The 24,047-nt window shown below is 38.2% G+C and overlaps 1 protein-coding gene across 18 annotated transcripts in view; it reads left to right on the forward strand.

Annotated features, from left to right (window-relative positions):
- PDE4D (phosphodiesterase 4D) overlaps nucleotides 1–24,047 on the forward strand; it is a 1,371,041-nt gene that overhangs the window by 59,072 nt on the left and 1,287,922 nt on the right. For 4 of the 18 annotated variants that reach the window (XM_023625245.2, XM_070245837.1, XM_070245833.1 and 1 more), the window contains exon 2: nucleotides 4,374–4,504. The gene's annotated coding sequence lies outside the window, so the exon portion shown is untranslated. 18 annotated transcript variants of the gene reach the window in all.

The following is a 24,047-nucleotide window of genomic DNA, read 5'->3' on the forward strand; positions in this document are numbered from 1 at the left end:
GGATGGTTTGTTTCTCCAGCACTTCTCACGGTGCTTAGTGGAGAGTCTGACACATATTAGGTGCTCAAGAAAGTGTTTGTTAGCTGAATACATGAATGGATCTGAGCTTGTTCTGAGAAATTCCAAAGCAGAGAACCTCCGGCATGAATGCTCACATGAACCACACATGTGGAACACTGCTGTGTAGCGTGTTCTCCCACCCATGCTATTTGATTTAGTCCTTGCTGAAACAAATCTCCATTTTATAGATGACATTTAGGCTCAAAGAAGATTTCAACAACTTCCCCATGGTGACTCAGTGATAGAACTGAAATTGAAACGTGCACCCTCTGACTCCAAGTCTAGGGTTCTAGGATTTCAAGGATTAATTGCATTTTTGAAATCATGGGCCAGAGCAATGCAAACAAGCAGCTGGAAAAACTGAAGTGGGATCACTATTCACCCTTATGCAGAGATGACTAAAGCTAACTCTTGATACATTAATAAAAATAAGACTTAAAAGACAGAGGCATGTAGAACATATATGGACCACATCCAAACATCCTTCAAAGGCCCAAGCTCTGGGGACTGAAAAAATGAGGGAGCAGAGAAGAAAGGAAATACATCTAAGTTCTTCCCAGCTACTTTTTGCTCTTCAAGCCAAGTTTCCCGTCTCTAAATCAAAATTTCAAGGAAAGCTTACGGCAGATGAGACTTTTGGGAGAGTATTAGAAATAAGGAGGGAAAAGGCTTTCTAACTCCTCCATTTGCATTCTCATTATTAAAGCTTTTTCATTTTATATAAATTCTGTCTCTTCAACTGCACTGCAAACCTAATAGGACAAGTTTCCTCTCTCTTATCTCTTCCCTGTGGTCTGACCATATACAGAGGCCTCTTCATGCAACAGGCAGTTGCCTGCATGATATATTTAAGCTGTTCTAAGAAGCTGGTGTGCTCCCACTGACCTGATCCCATTTTTGTGATATATATCTTCTACTGGAATTATTGCTGCATATTAAGGAATGATGTGTTCCCAAGGCCCTGCTTACAGTGTTAATTAACTTGGATGGATAATCTGTTCAACTGATAACACTCACCAGCCCATTGGTACACAGTAGGTAGTTTATTCTATTAGTTGGTTGGCCACCACCAGGTAGAATCCTGGAAAGATGAGGCCAAATTGTGTGGTGGTAGAAAGGGGGAAATAGAGGTATAGAACGCTTCCTTGGGAGAGGGAATCTTCTTGTGCTCCTTTGGAGAACAACTCAGATATGTCTGGGTGAGGGGTTACAAGAGGGGAGAAAGAAAGGGAAGGTTTATCATCAAATTTGGCTTCTTGCCTTCAGTTAGCCTTGACACATGGTGCTTTCTAGACTGAAAGTTAGAAAAGGAGAAATTGAGACAAAAATTTTGCTCTCTACCTGGTCGCTGCCTAACAGCTCACAAAGCTTCTCTTTGTGCTAGCTTATTCTCAAGCAGTATGTACACTGTGTCTAGGGTTTTCTTGCTGAAGGAAATGTATCTTCTTGTGCTAACTGTGGACTCCATGGTATTAAAGCCAAAATCATTTGACTGCCTGAAGTAATTTTAGCAGTTATGTTGGTTGTTTTCACTGTAGAGTAAAAGCAAGACTCAGTGTCTGGCTGCTTGGCATATGAGATACAGCTAATTAGATTTTTTGGTTAACTCAGATTAAGGCAGAAATACCATACACAGTAGTAACGCCCTTTGACCTTGGGAAGAGGGGCTCTTGCCCCAGGTCCCTTGCTGTAAAGGGCCCCACTCTGGCCCTCCTCTAGCTGTACCATGTCCCATGAGGAGAGAGTTCTGCAGGGCCGAACGGAGGTTGTCCATCCAATGCATCTGCACCCCCACTTCTAAACCACTCAGGACCCTGTAAACTCTTCCCTAAGTGGTCCCCATATTACTTTCAGAGCTTGTGTGGGCCTGTCTTGGAGTCAAATCTCCCAAGGATGGACTGCGCCACTTGTGCGTGAGCAATCCTAGGGCCAAAGAGTGTGGGCCTGTGTGTGAATCTTGGATGTGTGGGCTCGGGTGTCCTCTTGAGTTTGTGCAAGGCTCCTCATGTTGCAGAACAGAACTGAAGGTGGGAAAGAGAAGGGGAGTGGGCTCCTGGCCGGGGGACTTTGGTTCCACAAATTTTATGGGTGGCCTGGTATTTCAAACTCTCAACTCATCTTGACTGTGAAGCACACTACTTTAGTAACTAAGCTTTAATTGACCGAGGAGGTCCTTACATGGCTTCCTGGGCTTGAGTGGAGTAACAGTGGTTATTGATCTGTGGATGTTAATGACGTAGGAAGTAGGGATGTTCTTCAGAGACATTCCTAGGGAGGTGCTACTGGTGGTAGTGGTGATTGCTGTTATTATTTCATGAACACTGAAATCTTTTATTTTGTTGTAAATTTGTCTCTTTCCTTGAATACTGGACTGTAAAGGAATGTGGATGTGTTCTTGTATACTCAGGATTCTAGTTGTTGAGTTCTGGTTGCTTAACTTTTTTACTGTAGTTTTTACTTTCAGCTCATTCAGAGTCGTAAGCAATTTTATGAGGGCCCACTTTATCCTTTTGTCCTCTCTCCATGATAATACATGGTCTTTGAGCCCAGGAAGATGATTTATATGTCACTTTAAAATATAGCCGTCTTTTCTCTGTCTCTCTCTTCCCTCCTTCTCTCTCTTTGAGGTATATTTATGCCTACTATCTCCCAGGCCCTGTGCTAGAATTTCTGTTGTGCTTATTTTTCAGTGATAACATATGATTGTTTGAAATGTCACCATCTAGTGTTTAGTAAACCCATAATAGAAAATACCTTTGTTGCTTCACAAATATTGACAGCAATTTAAAGTCATCATTCCAATATTTAAATATTTTGCCTTTTTTTCTTTCTGGAGAGAAACAAATAACTGTAGGCATTTGTTACCATGTAAAAAAAATGCATGTGAAAATTTTCAAATGTTTTACTCTGTAATTAGAGTTACATACTGTTATTTAGATCTCTTCTTTAGTTCTCTTAACCATGCCTATCTTTGTAGTGTCCCCTCTCTTTTTCTAAATACTTTATCCTGCCCCCCCTCACTCCTCCACATCTCTGGATTTTTCCTCTCTCTTCATTGTTCTCTTTTTCTCTCTTTCTTCTTCTTTCTCTCCCTCTTCCTCTGCCTTCCCCGCCCCGGATCCTCCCATGCACCCCTTTCTGCCTGCTTCTCTCTTGTTTACACTCTTCCCCTTGTATGTGCCCTTTGTCTTTGCGTGGTTTATATCTCCATCGGGAGAAGATCCAACCATCTTTTAATGTGACAAACAGCATCCAGGTGTGAGGTTCCAAGTCAAAGAGCTGGAGAGTCATCCAGGTGAGGGTTGTCAGAACCTTTGAGATGGATCATCTAGCAGGGTCCTCCTCATTTTGTGCCTGAGAAGACAGGTCCAGTGAATTAGACAACTGGCTCAAGGCTACGCAATGGCCAGGCTGCATATCTCCTATTTCCCAGTCCAGTCCTTTTCTTAAAAATAGCTTCTGAATACATTCAAATACAAACAAACAAGCCACCGTAAATTGCAGACTTCTGTATGTGTGCAGAATACATTCAAGTACAATTCTGAATACATTCAAGTACAAACAAATAAGCCACCGTAAATTCCAGACTTCTGTAGGTGTGCAGACTTGTGTATGTGTCCTCTGGTGCCAAGGAAAGAAAGAGAACGGAGGGAGAATGAACACAGAAGAACATACAAGATGCCCTGATAAATCATTTCCTCAAAAGATCACTAAAAGATAGCTTAGAAATTGTCAGTAAGAACTATAGACTAACAAGTTCAGACAAGCTACTGCAGAGAGGTGTATACTTAAGTTAGAGGGCAGGAGAGGTACATTTGTCAACATAAGCAGAGAAGGCAGACCTATCGATCTTACCATTGGGAAAAATATTTTGTAAAAAAATAAAGGAGTTGATCTTTTACCTTGATTTTTCTTGTTTTGTGGCAAAATGTACAAAAACCTATTTTAATGCATAAATTAAAATAAGTGTACTGAAAGTTACTTGGGTTAATATCAATTTAAAACACTTTAGGCTAGACCAGCTGTAATAATATTCCCAAAGATCTCCATTTTATCATTATTTACAGCTAACAAGACATTTATGGTCTCTCTTTGGTTTTCTCTGGTGGAACATTGTTGGCAATGCTTTCCTGACTTGAAATTCTCATGTGCCTGGAAATCTAGTTAGGAAAATGAGTAAGTAAATAACTTCTCCTAAGAGTATCTCTCCTTTGTGACATAAATTAGATATCCATTCACATCCATGGAATAATTCCCAGTTTTGTAATTAAATAATTTGATATGCCCAAGCAAACACGCCAATCTCTTTCTAGTCCAGGAGAATTCAGTCAACTTTCTACTTGAACAAACAACGAATGCTTTTAAATAGATGCATCCTTTTCTCAAAATTGGATTATGAAGAGCAGATCTGAGCTGCAATCAGATGGATAATTAAACAGCAAAGGTAAGAAGCTTCTGACTGGGCATGTTACTGTGTTAATTTAAAAAATAAAACGTGATTTTTAATCCTGAGGGTAATTTGGGCAATGCATGTGTATAGCGATGTAAAGTTCCCTCGCTTCACACTGTAATCTCGAAATTGCTGGTGCATTTGAAACTGGCTTTCTCCCAGAGAACAGGCAGTTTCACTGGAGAACTTTGATCTCATTTTATGCTTTTCTGGAGTGTGTGTAGTTGAATGAAAAAATGAAAATGCTGCTTTAAAACAGTTTTTTAACTTTTTTCTCTCCTTCAGCTATGATGCTTTGTTTCTTCAGATCTGTTTAATAACTGGACTCTTTTCGGGAGTGATTTTTAAAATGCTGGGAAATCTTTCCTTTTTCGCAATGTAGCAGTGGCCTCTGAAATGTCATAGATGTTTGGTTTTTTTGAAACCTTGTTTACGGCAGTTACTATATTTTACTTTGTGTTATAGTAATTTGGCATGCAAATATGTCTTCTAGACCCAATTTTAAGCTCTTCGAGGGCAGGGTCACTTTTTCACCCAGGGTCTTTTACTTGATTGGAGAAATGATTGTGGACTCAGGGAATGAAGACAAGACATACATTGTTCTTTGAGAGTACACAGCTATGTGGCTGGCTGTTGGCTGGGTAACTAGCTGGCCAGTTTACCCGTAGCCAAAGATTCAGAGGCAACATGCTCATAATGTCCTGTAGACATTGTTTAATATGTTTGTTCTTTGAACAAGAATGAAGTGAAAATGTGGATCTGTGAGCCATCCTTTTATCAATGTGATTGAAAATGTAATTCAATGTGATTGATCACGTTGAAAATGAGTGGGAAAGGAAATGACACTTTGATTAGTTGAAGAGAATTCTAGATTTTGCCCTTGGTACTTTGGACAAGTAACCTTTCAATGTTTTTTCAGATATTTAAATTCTAATGACTGAGTATTCTTGGTTATAGAACATCCAAGTCCTGAGACTTTTCTTCTTCTTCTTTCTAATTTAACTGTTTATTAACTTTTCCCAAGAGAAGGCATAAGAAGTATGACTGCATTTTTACTGTTAATTAAACCTTCCCATGAAACTATTTAGACTCCTTTTTTTTTGCTAGTGAGAAAAACTATCTGGACGCTTTTCCTGGGCTTTTGAGGGTGGTAAGAGGAGTTCTTTCTTATTGTTGTTACATATTTAATAATAATAATTCCAATTTCATTTCACTTTTATGTAGCATTAATTTTGCAACAAGCCCAGCATGACAGCAGCCACACATCCTGGTCAGCAAAGACACTATCAGCCATGCTCTGGAACATTACTGAACTGGGAGTACAATTCATCCAGTTTCTCTTTTAGCTTTGTAGAGAGTCCGGCAGTAGGTCGTATGGAATTAGGGATAAAAGAAAACTCTTTCTTTGGCTTTTCCAGATCTCTTAACACCATTTAAACTCTTGGAAGCGTGCCCTTGGGAGGAAGAAAAGGGTGGTTCCAACATCCTTAACATCAACAGACTATTGATCAAATTCAGCCTTTAATCCTTCTGCAGATGGGGAGATAAAGGCATCTGTTCTGACTTCTCTAAGGCCAAGAGTTATTGGGAGAGCTGGGAAGACTAGATTTAGAATTTAGGGCTCCCTTATTATGAATATATTACTTTGTGAACTCACTTGGACCAAACTTAGGTTGTCTCAGAGGCAGCAGAGAGACCAATAAGAGCGACAGGGGCAAAAAGAGATGGTCAAAGGCAGTAGCGGAAATACATGTCTCATGTAATTTTCATCCGATGTGAGCATCTGTGGGTCTTGGCAAGGGTCGGGGCTTGTTCACCACAGGGTTCTTGGAGAGCCAGTTCATTCTCTTACCCCACAAACATGGAAGGGCTTACTGAATGCAGAGCACTATCTTCAACACTTTTACAATTCTCAGTCCCATTTTTAACCCCACCCTCTATGTTAGGCAACTTGTTTTTTATAATTTCTTCTTTCACTTTTTCATTTATAGGTAGACGATAGTAATAAGAATGATCTTGTAACCTCACAGAAAACTTCAGGTTGATTAGTAAGTGAGCACGCTATTGCAATAAATCCATATAAAGTCAAAAGGCAGCATTTGTATATTTGTAGTCAAATCAATGGTCAGTCTTATATGCTCCAGGTAAAGATAGATGTCACCATGTATATTGCCAATTATCTTTATCCAGCTCAATTTGACCAGGTCAATAAAACTTGTGTGTATATCATACTTTGTATTGTGGGAGATATAGAAAGCATAATAGTGCCCCTAATTTACATTTGGTATAATTGAGGTTGTGATTTTTCCAAAATTTATTCTGATATAAAGTAAATTATGGATACAGGTTTTTCGGTCCCTAACCTTGAGTTCTTATCTAATTATTCTACAAAGAAATGATGCATGTTAAATTTATCTTTTTAAATGACTCATTCAGTCTTCCTGTCCCTCTCTCCCCCAAGTAAAATAAATAACCCTCATTATCTAATTTTTTGTGAATTCAATTTGTCCAAAATAGGCTGGGGATAAGTTAATTAATAATTATATATTATGACTGACTTGGGGTTAGAAGTTATATCAAATTGGGGCCAAAACACTTTTCAAATAATTAGAAAATAATAAAATGCACTGACTCCCAACAATATCATGTGAACATGGACCATAACTTTATAATCCTTTTATTGTATATGAGGCTGAATATTAGGCTGAATCTCCACTGATCATATCCTAATAGCTTTTAAAAATAAGTCTCTGAGTCAGCTTGTTTATATTTCATTTGTCTCTTCTCATAAAATGTGGCTTAATAAAACAATGGTTATGTGAACTTCTGGTTGTTTAATTCCAGTTAAACAGGAATGATTTTCTTTTGTTATGATTAGGGAGAAGAATGGTTCTTACTTTCCAGGCCCATTTGTGAGGAAGCTGTCTCTTTCAGAACGCCTCATGAACCTGCTCACTTGCCGTCTCATAGGGTCTTTGCACTTAACTCTCTGCTTTTTGGAATTTGGGACATTTTACAAAATCTCCTCAGGTTTTCTAGGTCATCTTTAAAAATGGGCTTCCGGAAGATTTTAATAATCAAATGAATGATATCTGTGATAAAATCTTTTAAAACAGGTTTTCATGATCTAGTGTGTGGGAGCGGGGTGGCGAGAACAAATAACCAGAAAAACCTAAGTGGGATATAAAAGTGTTTTCTTCCAACATATTTGCTAATAAACATTCAGGCAATTTTATGCAGGCTTTTTGGAAATTCTAGAAGCTTTTTCATTTCAGGCTTAATATATTTGGATCATAAATAAATATCAGATACCTTTTGGAGGCATTAGAAGCTAAACATTATGCAAAGTCTACCCTCTGTTGCGTCAGGAGCTTGAATTGTTTTCATTAAAATATCCGCTGTGAAAGCACTGAGATTACATGGGTTCGCTCCCTTTTTTTTCTGCTGTCGAATGCCAGAGATTGGTATTGTTGGTAGGAAAGGAGATTTCATTTTCCTTGGCCACATTCTGGTGTTGGTTCCACTGCAGCAACTCTCCCGTTCCAGATTTTTGTGCCCAAGGTAAGTCAGAAAAGGAATTTCAGGAGTGAAGTTTGGGCTGTCGATGAAGTGTGCGGGAAGCCCAACATGCATCTTTAGAATGAAAGTATACGTCTTTGCCTGCCTGAATGTGTGAGAAATGGAAAACCCTTTACACAGCCTAAACCTCCCACTGGGGTGATTATCAAGTAGTGTTTATGGTCAAAATATGACCGAAGGTTTTTCTGAGGGAAAATGTTTTCCTGCTATGCGTCAGGCAGGCATCTGTGTGCCTGCCTTAAGTTTATAAATTGATAACATCCTGTTCCAAAAAATACTGTCAGGTCTTATAACACCACGATTTTGTTCTGACATATTCTGATAAATGGATAATTTTGCTTTAAATAATCATTCCTGGAATTTCCAAATATATAAAGGAAAGCATAAATAATTTATGGGGAAGATGCCTTTCTCATCAATGCAAACTTTCAGAATTGACTAATAATTGCATTTTCTCTTAAAAAAACCATTCATTATTTTTTACTATTTGGAATGACTATAAATGTCAACAAAATAGATTCAAGCAAGTTTTATGAGTGAGATTCCAAACAAATGATAATAAGCAAAATCATGAGATACGTCAACCAAAATAATTGAGCTAGAATATGCTATACATAAATAAAATAAAGTAAATTAAAAAAAATTATATTCCTAAAGAACTATTGATAGTAAAATAGATATCCTCTGAGGTTACCCTCCCAGGATAATAACAGTAATTCTTCCAGAACCAGTTAGGGACTGGTGAGAGCAACTTCTCACTGCCAATTAAGGGAACTGGCCCCTGTAGCTTGGTGTCTTCAGTGTGTAGTCAGCTCTCCTCTGCTAATGCACCCTAGCCTTAAATAAAGCAGCGTGGCAAATATTTACAGTGAGTTTTATGTGTCTTTGGGATTCTTCCGTCCCCGCCATTGGTAAATAGCGCATTTCCTCCACCAATCCGTGACCTTTGAGATAACTTCCCCCTGTTAAACACACACTCATTTATGTGAGTGTTTTTCTTCCTTTCTTTTTTCCCCCTATTTCAAAAGCTACTCTTTTTTTCTGCCTCATGTGCAACTGCTTTCAGCACAGAGTAAGGTCTACTGATGAACCTCAAGTCTATAGTTTTCAAAGGAGGGAGTCAGAAGCAAAGGAATTAGCAATCACAAAGATAAGCCTGCAAATGCAACCTGAATAGAAATACGCTTTGCCCATTGCAAATTATGCTTAAATATTACTGGTTGTAACTTCCATGCTAATATATCTCAAAATAAAATACAGGTTGGTTGCGATGCTGTTCTAAAGTATATGATACGCTTTTATTGCTTGGTAAACTGATCTGTATGATATTTGTAGATTTTCAGGGGCCCATATGGACCTTTTGAAATAAAAGCATTATATTGGACGTGGATGCAAACATGCCACTTACCTGCTCCATGCAAACTGGGATACTTAGGAATCACCATGTTAGTGAGCTGGAGGCCATGGGATGGTATCCAAGCAACTCCTGTGCCATCACTACATAGCTGTCGGTCCAGCAAACTGGGGCACTGTTTTCCAACTCATGTAATCTGTGCCATTCCTGGAGAACTTGCCGGGGCCCCCAGGAGAGGCAGCAGCAGCCTCAAACCTCTTTTTCTGTCCCTTCTTAGTTTTCATGTCCGTCTGCATGTAGTTTTATTGTGTTCTTTCCTCTGATTTCTGGGCCAAAACTTGCCAGAGGGAGGGGGCAGGATTAGGATGAAGGGACCAGTATGAGGAGACGTAACAAAGTCCATGTGCTACGCCAGAGGTATTGCAGCAGACCAATGATGTGATTATAGAAGCCTGGCTCCCCAGCTGGATTGTGTTACTGACACATTAACTGTGAGTCAGCCTGCCACTTGCTGACTGTCTTGTATTGTTTCTTTTGTTATTTCTTCTACTGCTACTACTACTACTACTACTGATATTAGCTATCACTTGTTGTATCAACACAACTCAATTGTACTTCCCATTAATGTCTCAACCTACCTGTAATCTCTTGTTTGGGTATGGTAGCATGGGGTGGGAGTGGGGTTGTCCCAGGCTAGTATATAATAATATGGTTTTGTAACCTGTTTTTTTGTTTTGTCTTTCCATTTAACAAACTGGTGTGAACATCTATTCATACCTCTAAATATTCTTCTACAGCATCATTTTTTATATGTAGATAATTTTTATGGTTAGATAGCATTCACTTGTCCAATCAAAGTGAATTTTTTTGCTACTATAACAATGATTGTGTATTGCCTTATAGCTAAATCAGGATTATTTCCTTAGGATACACTATTAGAAGCAGAGTTGGTACATTAAAGAGTATATTTATTTGTAAAGATTTGATTATTTTTGTCAAATTGCCCTCCAGAAAGTTTATTTCTCTTCAATTTATTCTCCTACGAGAGGTACATGAGAGAGTCTATTTTCCCATATCTTAAGTAATATTGTTTTTAAAAAACATTGCCAATCTGCTACGGGGGGAATGGTATCTTGCTGTGGTTTTATTTGCATTTCTTAAAATAGTGGTGAAGTTGGACATTTTTTCCTTTGTAAATTGCTTATTGGTTCCTTGCTTGTTTTTCTTTTGAGATGCTTATTTTGCATTAACTTTATTGAAGTTCTTTATATAGTACAGATAGTATTCCACTTGTCTATGGGTTTTCTATAATGTAAATATTTTCCCCAGTTTCTTAGCTACCTTTTGACTTTTTTCCTTGGGTATATTTTTACATGAGAAATTTTTGTGCACGTGGTTAAGGGTTTACATGTTTTCCTTTTAAAGTTTCTGACTTTGGTGTTGTGTTTAGAAAGGACATCCCCATCCCAAAATTACACACACTTTTCCTACATTTTCTTCCAGAACTTTTTTGATTTCTTTATTTCACATTTAAATTTTAATCCATCTAGAATTAATTTTCTTGTGTAGGAGTGTGAGATTTTAACTTTATATTTTTTCTAAAGACTTTTCCACTTGTCCTGAAAATGATTTAGTGACTAAACTATCCTTTCCCTTTCAAGTTTTACCTTGAAAAAACATAATACAAAATTTTGTATCTAGATTTTTTCTACCTTTTTTTTGGATCAGCATCACATTGTTTTAATATTATAATGCACTTAAATATCTAAAAGCTTGAATCACTCATCTTTTTCAAAAATTTCTTGGCAATTTCTTTTATCATCTCCTGACCAGATGGTTGTCATGGTGTCTTAATTGCTCATTCTACCATCGGTCTCACTTGCTTCTCATCTGGTCACAACAGAGTCTGCTATTGTTCTGAAACACAAATTAAATCGTATTACTCCCCTGCTTGTTGTATATACTTCCAGCCATTTTTAAAAACTAGAAATGGCCACATTGTCTATAGCAGGATTTTAAACCTGCAGTGCAAGCAATTTCTGGGCTTCAGAGTGTTTGTAGACACTGTACACCCTATTTTAGTGAATGTGTGCTTTTTTTTCCTCAGAAGAGGGTTCATAGTTTCGCTAGATTTTAAACAGCCATGACCCCAAAGCACTGATAACCACTGGACTACAGGAGGGCAGGCAGACTCCTCAGAATGGCAGCTCGTAAGGAGCAGGCTCTCCAGGGATGGACCCTGCGTACCTCCCTTACTGCTCTCCTACGTCCTTCCTGCTCCCCACGCATCCTGAATTGCTTGCGGGCTACCAAACAGCCCGCGGAATCACGCCTCAGTGCTTTTGTACGTGCTATTCCTTCTGCTGAAATGGTCTCGTGCACACACCTCACCCATCTGGAAAATTGCTGCTTGTCTTTCAAAGGATGATCAAAGGGTCTCCTCCTCTGTGAAACCTTGCCTGCTCTCCTTAGGCAGAGCTGATAACCCTCTCCCTTTTTTTTTTAACCAGTATACTTAGTCTGTATTTTATTATTACTCTTCTACTATCAGTGGGTTCTTGGGCAACAGAGAAATTTTGGGTACAAAGGAGAGAAGGAGGGTGAGTGAAAGCAGGGAGAATGGTTTGGGGTGGGGGGCTCTTGGAGTCTCAAAGGACTGGCGTGGCCTGAGCTCAAGTGATGGCAGCACGGATGGTGCCATGTCCGCGCCCGGGATCCGAACCAGCGAAGCCCAGGGCCACAGAAGCGAGAGCACGAACCCAACCTGTTGGCCCTGGGCCAGCTACTTCTGCCTCATTCTTGTTAAAGGTTGTTTGGTGTTCTGTTGCTTGTGTGTCACATAATTTGTATAGCCAATCCCCTCGTGGTGGACATTTAGGTTGTTTTAATCTTTTCCTATTTCCAACAGTGCACACATGTGCAAGTATATCTGTAGGACAAAGTTTTAAGAGTAGAATTATTAGATGAAAGCAGTTACCAAATTTTTCATCATAGAAGTTGCACCAATCTACCCTTCTAGCAGTGTCTGTGAGCCATTGCTTCTCCCACCACACCAACACCCACTGCTAATCTGATGGGAGAAAATGTATCTCATTGGCATTTCAATTAATGCTGCTTTTATCAGGAGTATCATGGAGCACCTTCCCCATGTTAACGTTTCTATTCCCTTTTTCTACTATTAACCTCTCTTGAACCTCTGAAATTGTGAGAAACTGTTGTCAAAAGAAGTGGGTCATTTTCCCCGACATCTCTCTAGGCACTGAATAGAGGCCCCAATTTCCAGTCTTCTGGTGACGGACTTGGGTTCCTCAGTGAATGGCCCCTATTCCTTCCCTAAACATGTTTATTGAATGCATGTTATATGCCACATTCTGCCCTAGGCACAAACAGCAAAAAAGGCACAAAGTTCTGCCCTCATAGAGCCTACTTTCTAAAGGGGAAAGGGTACTATAAATAAATTAGCTTAAAAATAGAAATTCCAGGTAGTGATAAGACATGAAGAATAAAGCCGGGAAAGGGTTTAGGTGGCTAGGGTGAGGGGAGCGCTGTGTTACACAAGGTTGAGGGGAAATCCATAACCAAGCACTTTGCCCTGCTTCTTTCTCATCTCTGTGCTCTAATTGTCTTCCCTTCCCTTGTTTCATTCTTCTTATTTCTTTCAGGTATGAATTCTCTGATGCAGAATATGACTAGAGCTTAGTTTAATGACCTTTCCACAATGATTGTATTAAAATGATTTCTCTTCAGTGTGAATTCTCTGGTATGTTGGAACAAATGAATGGTATCTAAAGGCCTTTTCAAATTTGTTGCATTTATAGGGTGACCAGGAACACCAATATCTGACATAGAAAACACGTGGAAGATTCCAGCACTTACTGAGGGGCACTTCACTCCATTCTCAGATAGTGCCAGCTGTCTCACAAACGCCTGATATCAATTACAAAAGAGAGAGCTTCTCAATGGGACTGGTTCATGGCTGTCCTTGTGACAAAGGCTATCTTCATTTGGAAAAATTGTCCTAATAAGAGGAAATGGAAATGAAAATTTATCATAGCTTCCACAGCTCCTGAACATGTCTACAACAGGGTTGGTTGGGAAACAAATGTTTTTATTAATTTGTTTATCAAACGCTTATGAGCTGGAAAGAAATGCTCTAAGATTTTCACCATGGAAGCAGTGGTAACTAAATTTCCATAATGGATCAAAGATTTGACGAATATTCTCAATTTACATATTCTCTCTGAATCTATGCTTAGAGAAAAGGTATTAATATAAATTAACATAAGGAAAAACCCAAGCATGTTAAGAATATTCAAGATCTACAGGCAAAGGCTACCAGTGGGTTCTTGGGAAAAGTCAGAGAGAAATTTTGGGTCCAAAATTAGGAAAGATACCCACCACCAACTTTCAGTGAAAGCACAAGCTGGCTACTTAGCTTTTCTTGTGGTCTAGAGTAATGTAAAATAATAATAATAGCTTTTATTTATAAATTACTTTATGTTAGGCACTGTTTTAAGCACTTTATACATTATCTAACTCATTCTCACAGCAAGCCTGAGAGAGAGGTAATTTCACGGTACCTTATAGATGAGGAAACTTATACTTAGAGAGACAGGTTAAGTGACCTGTCTAAATCAAACAGTTAATAGATATTGGAATTGAGATTTGAGCCATGTTAGTCTGACTGCAAAGCTTGTGCCCAAGCAGTGTTTACTGAGAACCTCCAAAGGGCGATACAACAGTTTAAGATGGGTTCACATATGTTCAGTCGTTACAATGACTGGGTAGAGTAGATATTCGCTGAAGGTGAGGAAATGAAGAGTAGAGAGGTAAAGTGATGTGGAGGTCACACATTTAAGAGTGGTCAAGTGAGACTATGAACTCAAGACCTCTCTCTCTAAACCCTTTGATACATATACTTTTTACTATTTCACAGTCTATTCTCTGTCTGCACAGTGATCTTGATATTATTCTTCCAGTTGCCTGCTCCTTTGAGATAAAGTGATAATTAGCAGTGATTCCCAGGAGAAAGGTGTCAAATGTCTGCACTTTTAAAAACCGTGCTGGGTTTTCCCGTCATTTAGCCCATTACCTTGTTGAATCTAATTTGGTCTTTCTGGAAACAGCATGAGTTCTGTGGGTAGAGTTCAGTATGCTTCTGTGAACTAAATGGCATCCTGGTGGCTCAAGAAGACTCACACTGCTTTTAAGAAGTATGAATAATTGTTGCCACCTGCGAGTAGCTTAGGCAGCGGGCAATCAGACTTCAGTTCTGAAGGGTTTGAAGGGATGGGTATTTCTGATTTTCCATCTCCCTACCCCCAGCTTTATTGAGACATAATTGACAAATGAAAGGATAAGATATTTAAAGTGTATCATGTGATGATTTGATATACACTGTAGGAGGATTCCTCCTATCGAGTCAAATGCGTCCATCACCTCACATATTTACCTTTTCTCTTTTTTTGATGAGAATGTTTGTTTTACTCTCAGCGACTTTCAATGATAAAATATGATGTTATCAACTGTAGTCATCATGTTATACATTAGTTCTTCCAACCTTATTCATCTTATAACTGAAAGTTTATATCCTTTTGTCAACCTCTTCCTATTTCTCTCATCCCCCAGCCCCTGGCAACCCAGTTTATACTCTCTGTTCCTATGAGTTCAACTTTTTTTTTCTTTTTAAGATTCTGCCTATAAGTGATACAGTGCAGTCTTTGCCTTTCTGTCTGGCTTATTTCACTTATCATAATATCCTCCAGGTTCATCCATGTTGTTGTGAATGACAGAATTTCTTTCTTTTTAAATGGCTGAATAATATTCCATTGTACGTATACACCACATTTTCTTTATTCATCTGTTGACAAATACTTAGGTTGTTCCCATACCTTGGCTATTGTGAATAATGCTGCTATAAACATGGGAGTACAGATATTTCTTTGAGATTATGATTTTTGTTTCCTTTGGATATATACCCAGAAGTAGGATTGGAGGATGATATGGTAGTCCTATTTTTAATTTCTTAAGGAGCTTCCATACTGTTTTCCATAGTGACTGTACCAGTTTACGTTACTTCCAACAGTGTATAAGGGTTCCCTCTTCTTCATATCCTTGCCAGCATTATGTCTTGACTTCTTAAATAACAGACATCCTTACAGGTGTAAGGTGATATCTCATTGTGGTTTCGATTTGAAATTCTCTGATGATTAGTGATGTTGAAACCTTTTCATGTACCTGTTGGTCATTTGTATGTCTTCTTTGGAAAAATGTCTATTTAGATCCTTTGCTCATTGAAAAATTGTGTTATTTGACTTTTTTTTGCTATTGAACTGTATGTATGTATATTCCTTATATATTTTGGATAGTAATCCCTTATCAGATATGTGGTTTGCAAATATTTTTTCTCATTCCATAGGTTGTTTTTTCACTTTGTTGATGACTTTATTTGCTGTCCAGAACTTTTTTAGTTTGATGTAATCCCACTTATTTTTGCTTTGTTGCCTTTGCTCTTGATGTCAAATCCAAAAAATCATTGCCAAAACCAATGTCAAGGACTTACCCACTATGTTTTCTTCTAGGTTTTTTATGGTTTCAGGCTTTATGTTCAAGTCTTTAATTCATTTTGAGTTGGTTTTTGTGTGTGGTAAAAGCTGGGGGTTCAATTTCATTTTTTTGCTTTCTGGCTGTTCAGTTTTCTCAACAACATTTATTGAGCAGACTAACCTTTCCCCATTGTATATTTTTGGCTTTTTGGTCAAAAATTAGTTGACCATACAGACGTAGCTCAGAGATATTGTGGGTTTGGTTCCAAACCACCACAATAACACAAATATTGCAATAAAGCGAGTCAGACACGTTTGTTGGTTTCCCAGTGCATATAAAAGTTATGTTTACACTATACTGCAGTCTATTAAGTGTACTATAGCATGATATCTAAAAAAATTTACATTCCTTCATTAAAAAGTACTTTATTGCTAAAAAATGCTAACCATCATCTGTGCCTTCAGCAAGTCATAATCTCTTTTGCTGGTCGAGGGACTTGCCTCAATGTTGACAGCTGCTGACTGAGCAGGGCGGTGGTTGCTGAAGGCTGGGGTGGCTGCGGCAATTTCTGAAAATAAGACAACAATGAAGTTTGCTGCATGGATTGACTCTTCCTTTCATGGACAGTTTCCCTGCAGCATGTGATGCTGTTTGATGACATTTTACCTGCAGTAGAACATCTTTCAAAATTGGAGTCAGTCCTCTCAAACCCTGCTGCCGCTTTATCAACTACGTTTTTGTCAATCCTTTGCTGTCATTTCAACAATCTTCATAGCATCTTCACCAGGAGCAGATTCCATCTCAAGAAACCACTCTCTTTGCTCATCCAAAAGAAGCAACTCCTCATCCATTATATGTTTATCGTGAGATTGCAGCAATTCAGTCACATCTTTAGGCACCACTTCTAATTCTAGTTTTCTTGCTGTCTCTACCACATCCAAATTACCTTCTCCACCGAAGTCTTGAAGCCTCAAAGTCATCCATGAGGGTTGGAATCAACTTCTTCCAAACTCCTATTAAGGTTGATATTTTGACCTCTTCCCATGAATCACAAGTATTCTTAATGGTATCTAGAATGGTGACTCCTTTCTAGAAGGTTTTCAATGTACTTTTCCCAGATCCATCAGAGGAATCACTATCTACATCACCTATATAGCCTTGTGAAATGTATTTCTTAAATAATAAGACTTGAAGTCAAAATTACTCCTTCATCCATGGGCTGCAGAATGGATGATGTGTTAGCAGGCATGAAAACAACATTCATCTCGTTGTAAATCTCCATCAGAGCTCTTGGGTGATCAGGTACAGCGCCAATGAGCAGTATTGTTCGGAAAGGAATCTTTTTTTCTGAGTGGCAGGTCTCAACCTACCATACTACTATACAACCTACTATATTTTATAGTGGGCTTAAAATATATTGTAAACCTTGTTGTAAACAGATGTGCTGTCATCCAGGTGTTGTCGTTCCATTTATAGTGCACAGATAGAGTAGACTTAGCATAATCCTTAGGATATTTGGAATGGTAAATGAGCCTTGGCTTCAAGTTAAAGTCACCAGTTTTACGCATTAGCTGCATTAGCCCCTAAAAAGGGAGTCAGCCTGTCTTTTGAAGCTTGAAGCCATGCATTGACTTCTCCTCTCTAGCTGTGGATGTCCTAGATGGCATCTTCTTCCAATATAAGGCTGTTTCATCTACATTGAAAATCTATTGTTTAGTGTGGCCACCTTCATGAATTACCTTAGCTAGATCTTCTGGAGAACTTGCTGCAGCTTCTACAGCAGCACTTGCTGCTTCACCTTGCTCTTATATGTTATGAAGCTGGCTTCTTTCCTTAAACCTCATGAATCAACCTCTGCCAGCTTCAAACTTTTCTTCCGCAGCTTCCTCACCCCTCTCAGCCTTTACAGAACTGAAGAGAGTTAGGGCCTTGCTCTGGATTAGGCTTTGGCTTAAGGGAATGTTGCGACTGCTTTGATCTATCCAGACCACTACAACCTTCTCCATATCAGCAATAAGCCTGCTTCACTTTCTTATCATTCGTGTGTTCACTGCAGTAGCACTTTTAATTTCTTTCAAGAACTTTTCCTTTGCATTCACAACTTGGCTAATTGTTTGGTGCAAGAGGCCAAGATTTGGGCTCATCTTGGCTTTTGACATGCCTTTCTCCCTAAGCTTAATCATTTCTAGCTTTTGATTTCAAGTGAGAGACATGCGACTCTTCCTCTCACTTAAAGGCCATTGTAAGTTTATTAATTGGGCTAATTTCCATATTATTGTGTCTCAGGGATTAGGAAGGCCTGAGGAGAGGGAGAGAGATGGAGGAGGGGCCAGTTGGTTGAGCAGTCAGTACACACACAGCATTTATTAATTCAGTTCACCACCTTATACGGGTGCACTTTGTGGTGCCCCAAAAGAATTACAATAGTGATGTCAAAAATCACTGATTACAGATCACCATAACACATATAATGACAATGAAAAAGTTTGAAATATTCTGAGAAGTACAAAAATGTGTCACAAAGACATGAGGTGAGCAAATGCTGTTCGAAAAATAGTGCTGATAGATTTGCTCAATGCAGGGTTGCTACAAACCTTCAAGTTGCAAAAAACGCAATATCTGCAAAGTGCAATAAAGTGAAGAGAAATAAAATGAGGTATGCCTGCCTATGCATGGGTTTATTTCTGGGCTTTTGATTCTGTTCCATTGCTGTATGTGTCTGTATTTGTGCCAGTACCATACTGTTTTGATTACTATAGCTTTGTAATATAGTTTGAAATCAGGAAGTGAGATGCCCCTAGCTTTGTTCTTCTTTCTCAGGATTGCTGTGATTATTCAGATTCTTTTTTGGTTCCATACCAATTTAAACATATAAATTTTTTTTTCTATTTCTGTGAAAATCCCATTAGAATTTTGATAGTGGTTGCACTGAATCTGTAGATTATTTGTTAGTATGGACATTTTAACAGTATTTATTCTTCCAATCCATGAGCATGGAATATCTTTCCATTTATTTGTATCCTCTTCAATTTCTTTCATCAATGTCTTATAGTTTGCAGTGTACAGATCTTTTACCTTCTTGGTTAAATTTATTTCTAAGCATTTTATTCTTTTCAATGTTATTGTAAGTAGGATTGTTTTTTTAAATTTCTCTTTCTGATAGTTAATTGTTGGTATGTAGAAACACAACTGATTTTTGTATATTGATTTTGTATCCTAAGACTTTACTGAAATTGTTTATTAGATCTAACAGTTTTGTGATGGAGTCTTTAGGGTTTTATATACATAACATCATGTCTCTGCAAATAGAGACAATTTTACTTCTTCCTTTCTGATTTGGATGACTTTTATTTCTTTTTCTTGCCTAATTGTTCTGGCAGGACTTCTAGTATCATGTTGAATAGAAGTGGTGAGAGTGAGCATCCTTGTCTTGTTCCTGATCTAAGAGGAAAAGCTTTCGGTGTTTCAACTGTTGAGCATGACGTTAGTTACGCACTTGTCACATATGGCCTTCATTGTGTTGAGGCACATTCCATCTAGATGCAGTTTGCTGAGTTTTTTTTTTTAATCATGTAAGTATGTTGAATTTTGTAAAATGCTTTTTCTGCAACTCTTTAGATGATCATATGATTTTTATCCTTCATTTTGTTAATGTGGTGTGTCACATTGATTGATTTGCAGATGTTGAACTATCTTTGCATCCGTGGAATAAATTCTGCTTGATCATGGTGTATGATCCTTTTAATGTGTTATTGAATTTTGTTTGCTAGTATTTTGTTGAGAATTTTTGCAAATGTATTCATTGGGAATATGGCCTTTAATTTTCTTTTCGTTTCTTGTATTGTCCTTGTCTCACTTTGGTTTCAGAATAATGCTGGCCTCATAAAATGAGTTTGAAAGTGTTCTTTCTTCTATTTTTTGGAAGAGTTTGAGAAGGATTGGTATTAGTTCTTTTTTTTTTATTGAGTTAACAATGGTTTATAACATTATATAAATTCCAGGTGTATATCATTATATTTCAATTTCTGTGTAGACTACATCATGTTCACCACCCAAAAACTATTACCATCCATCACAATACACATGTACCCAGTCACTCCTTTACCCTCCTCCCTCCCCACTTTCCCTCTGGTAACCACCAGTATAATCTCTGTATCTATGTGTTTGTTTGTTGTTGTTGTTATCTTCTATTTATGAGTGAGATCATATGGTATTTGACTTTCTCCGTCTGACTTATTTCACTTAGCATAATACCCTCGAGTTCCATCTGTGTTGTCACAAATGGCAAGATTTCATCTTTTTTTTCCCCTCCCCAAATCCCCCTAGTACATATTTGTATATTTTAGTTGTGGGTCCTTCTAGTTGTGGCATGTGGGACGCCACCTCAACGTGGCCTGACAAGTGGTGCCATGTCTGCGCCCAGGATCCTAACCGGCGAAACCCGGGGCTGCAGAAGCGGAGCGCGTGAACTTAACCACTCGGCCACGGGGCTGGCCCCTTCATCTTTTTTTTTTTTAATAGCTGAGTAGTATTCCATTGTGTATATATACTACATCTTCTTTATCCATTTGTCCTTTATTGGGCACTTAGGTTGCTTCCAAGTCTTGGCTATTGTAAATAATGCTGCAGTGAACATAGGGATGCATATATCTTTATGCATTTGTGTTTTCATGATCTTTGGATAAATACTCATCAGGGGAACAGCTGGATCATATGGTAGTTCTATTCTTTATTTTTAAAGATTGGCACCTGAGCTAACATCTGTTGCCAATCTTCTTTTCTTCTTCTTCTTCTTCTCCCCAAAGCCCCCCAGTACATAGCTGTATATTCTGTTTGTAAGTGCCTCTGGTTGTGCTATATGGGATGCAGCCTCAGCATGACCTGATGAGTGGTGCCGTGTCTGTGCCCAGGATCTGAACCAGCGAAACCTTGGGCCACCAAAGCAGTGCACGAACTTAACCACTTGGCCATGGGGCCGTTTCCCCTATGGTAGTACTAGTCTTAACTTTTTGAGGAATCTCATGCTGTTTTCCATAGTGGCTGCACCAGTTTGCATTTCCACTAGCAGTGTATGAGGGTTCCCTTTTTTCCACATCCTCTCCAACACTGATTATTTCTTGTCTTGTTAACTATAGCCATTCTGACGAGCGTGAGGTGATATCTCATTGTAGTTTTGATTTGCATTTCTCTAGTAATTAGTGATGTTGAAAATCTTTTCACTTGCCTTTTGGCTGTCTGTATTTCTTCTTTGGAATAATGATATTCAGATTTTTTGCCAATTTTTTAATTGGGTTGTTTTTTTCTTGTTGACATGCACGAGTTCTTTATATGTTTTGGATATTAACCCTTTATCAGATATGTGGTTTACAAATATCTTCTCCCAATTATTAGGTTGTCTTTTCATTTTGTTGATGGTTTTCTTTGCTGTGCAGAAGCTTTTTAGTTTGATGTAGTCCCATTTGTTTATTTTCCTTTTGCATTGATGTTCATCAGTGACATTGGCCTGTAATTTTCTTTTTTTGTGTTGTCCTTGTCTGGTTTTGATATCAGGGTGATGTTGGCTTTGTAGAATGAGTTTGGAAGCTTCCCCTCCTCTTCAATTTTTTGGAAGAGTTTGAGAAGGATAGGTATTAAGTCTTCTTTGAATGTTCAGTAGTCTGGTCCTGGACCTTTTTTTGGGGGACGGGGAGGAGGTTTTTGATTACCCTTTCAATCTCCTTGCTGATGATTGGTCTATTCACATCCTCTATTTCTTCTTGATTCAGTTTTGGAAGGTTGTATGAGTCTAAGAATTTATCCATTTCTTCTAGATTATCCAGTTTGTTGGTGTATAGCTTTTCATAGTATTCCCTCACAATCTTTCGTATTTCTGAGGTATCCGTTGTAATTTCTTCTCTTTCATTTCTGGTTTTATTTATTTGAAACTTCTCTCTTTTGTTCCTGCTGATTCTAGCTAAAGGTTTATCAATTTTGTTTATCTTTTCAAAGGACCAGCTCTTAGTTTCACTGATTTTTTCCATTGTTTTTAGTCTCTATTTAGTTTACTTCCACTCTGATTTTTATTATTTCCTTCCTTCTAGTGTTTTTGGGCTTTGTTTGTTCTTTTTCTAGTTCCTTTAGGTGCATGGTTAGGTTGTTTATTTGAGATGTTTCTCATTTGTTGAGGTAGGTCTTCCTCAACAAAGTCTTGCTATAAACTTCCCTTTTAGAATTGCTTTTGCTGGGGCTGGCCCCGTGGCCGAGTGGTTAAGTTCACGTGCTCCGTTGCAGGCAGCCCAGTGTTTCGTTGGTTCAAATCCTGGGCACGGACATGGCACTGCTCATCAAGCCATGCTGAGGCAGCGTCCCACATGCCACAACTTGAAGGACCCACAACGAAGAATATATAACTGTGTACTGGGGGGCTTTGGGGAGAAAAAGGAGAAAAATAAAATCTTTAAAAAAAAAAGAATTGCTTTTGCTGTAACCCATATTTTCATTTTCTTTTGTCTCCAGGTATTTTTTGATTTCCCCTTTAATGTCTTCACTGACCAGATAGTTGTTCAGTAGCATTTCGTTTAATTTCCACATATTTGTGGCTTTTCCAATTTTCTCCAGTAGTTGATTTCTAGTTTCATACTGTTGTGGCCAGAAGAGATGCTTGGTATTATTTCAGTCTTCTTAAATTTATTGAGACTTGTTTTGTGGCCTATATGAGATCTATCCTGGAGATTGTTCCATGTGCATTTGAAAGAATGTGTGTTCTGCATTTTTTGGATGGAATGTTCTCTATATATCTACTAAGATCTATCTCTCTATCTTCATCTGGTCTAATGTGTCATTTAAGGCCAATGTTTCCTTATTCTTCTGTTTACATGATCTGTCCCTTGATGTAAGTAGAGTGTTAAAGTCCTCTACTATTGTTGTGTTACTCTCTATTTCTCCTTTTATGTCTGTTAATATTTGCTTTATATATTTAGGTGCTCCTATGTTGGGGGAATAGATATTTACAAGTGTTATATACTCTTTTTGAATTGTTCCCTTTATCATTATGTAGTGCCCTTCTTTGTCTCCTATTACAGGTTTGTAAAAAAAGTCTATTTTGTCTGATATAAGTATTGCTACCCCAGCTTTCTTTTCATTGCCATTGGCATGAAGTATCTTTTTCCATCCCTTCACTTTCAGTTTGTGAATGTGTTTAGGTCTGAAGTGTGTCTCTTGTATGCAGCATATATATGGGTCTTGCTTTTTTTTTATCCAATCAGCCACCCTATGTCTTTTGATCGGAAATTCGGTCCATTGACATTTAAAGTAGCTATTGATAAGTATGTACCTATTGCCATTTTGTTACTTTTTTCCTGAGTGTTTCAGTAGTTCTTCTCTGTTCCTTTCTTCTTCTCTTGCTCTCTTCCCTTGTGATTTGATGACTTTCTTGAGTTTTATGTTTGAGTTCCTTTCTCTTAATTTTTTGTGTATTTATAGATTTCTAGTTTGTGATTACCATGAGGTTCATATATAATAACCTATGTAAATAGCAATCTATATTAAGTTGATGGTCTCTTAAGTTTGACCTCTTTCTGAAAGCTCTACTCTTTTACTCCCCTCCTCCCACATTTTACTTTTTTTTTTTTTTTTTTGAGGATGATCAGCCCTGAGCTAACTCCTGCCAATCCTCCTCTTTTTACTGAGGAAGACTGGCCCTGAGCTAACATCCATGCCCATCTTCCTCTACTTTATATGTGGGATGCCTGCCATGGCGTGGCTTGCCAAGTGATGCCATGTCAGCACCCAGGATCCGAACCAGCAAACCTAGGGTGCTGAGAAGCAGAACGTGTGAACTTAACCACTGCACCACCAGGCCGGCCCCCATTTTATGTTTTTGATATCATATTTAACTTCTTTTGTGTGTAAGTGTATCCATTAACCTCTTATTATGGAAATAGATAATTTTAGTCCTTTTGTCTTTTGGCCTTCATATTGGCTCTATGCCTTCACTGTATATTTGCCTTTACCAGTGATTTTATTTTATTTTTGATAATTTTCTTACTCTTATTTGTGGTCTTTCCTTTTCCACATAAA

Source organism: Equus caballus, chromosome 21 (assembly GCF_041296265.1).
Source record: "Equus caballus isolate H_3958 breed thoroughbred chromosome 21, TB-T2T, whole genome shotgun sequence".
Lineage (NCBI taxonomy): Eukaryota > Metazoa > Chordata > Mammalia > Perissodactyla > Equidae > Equus > Equus caballus.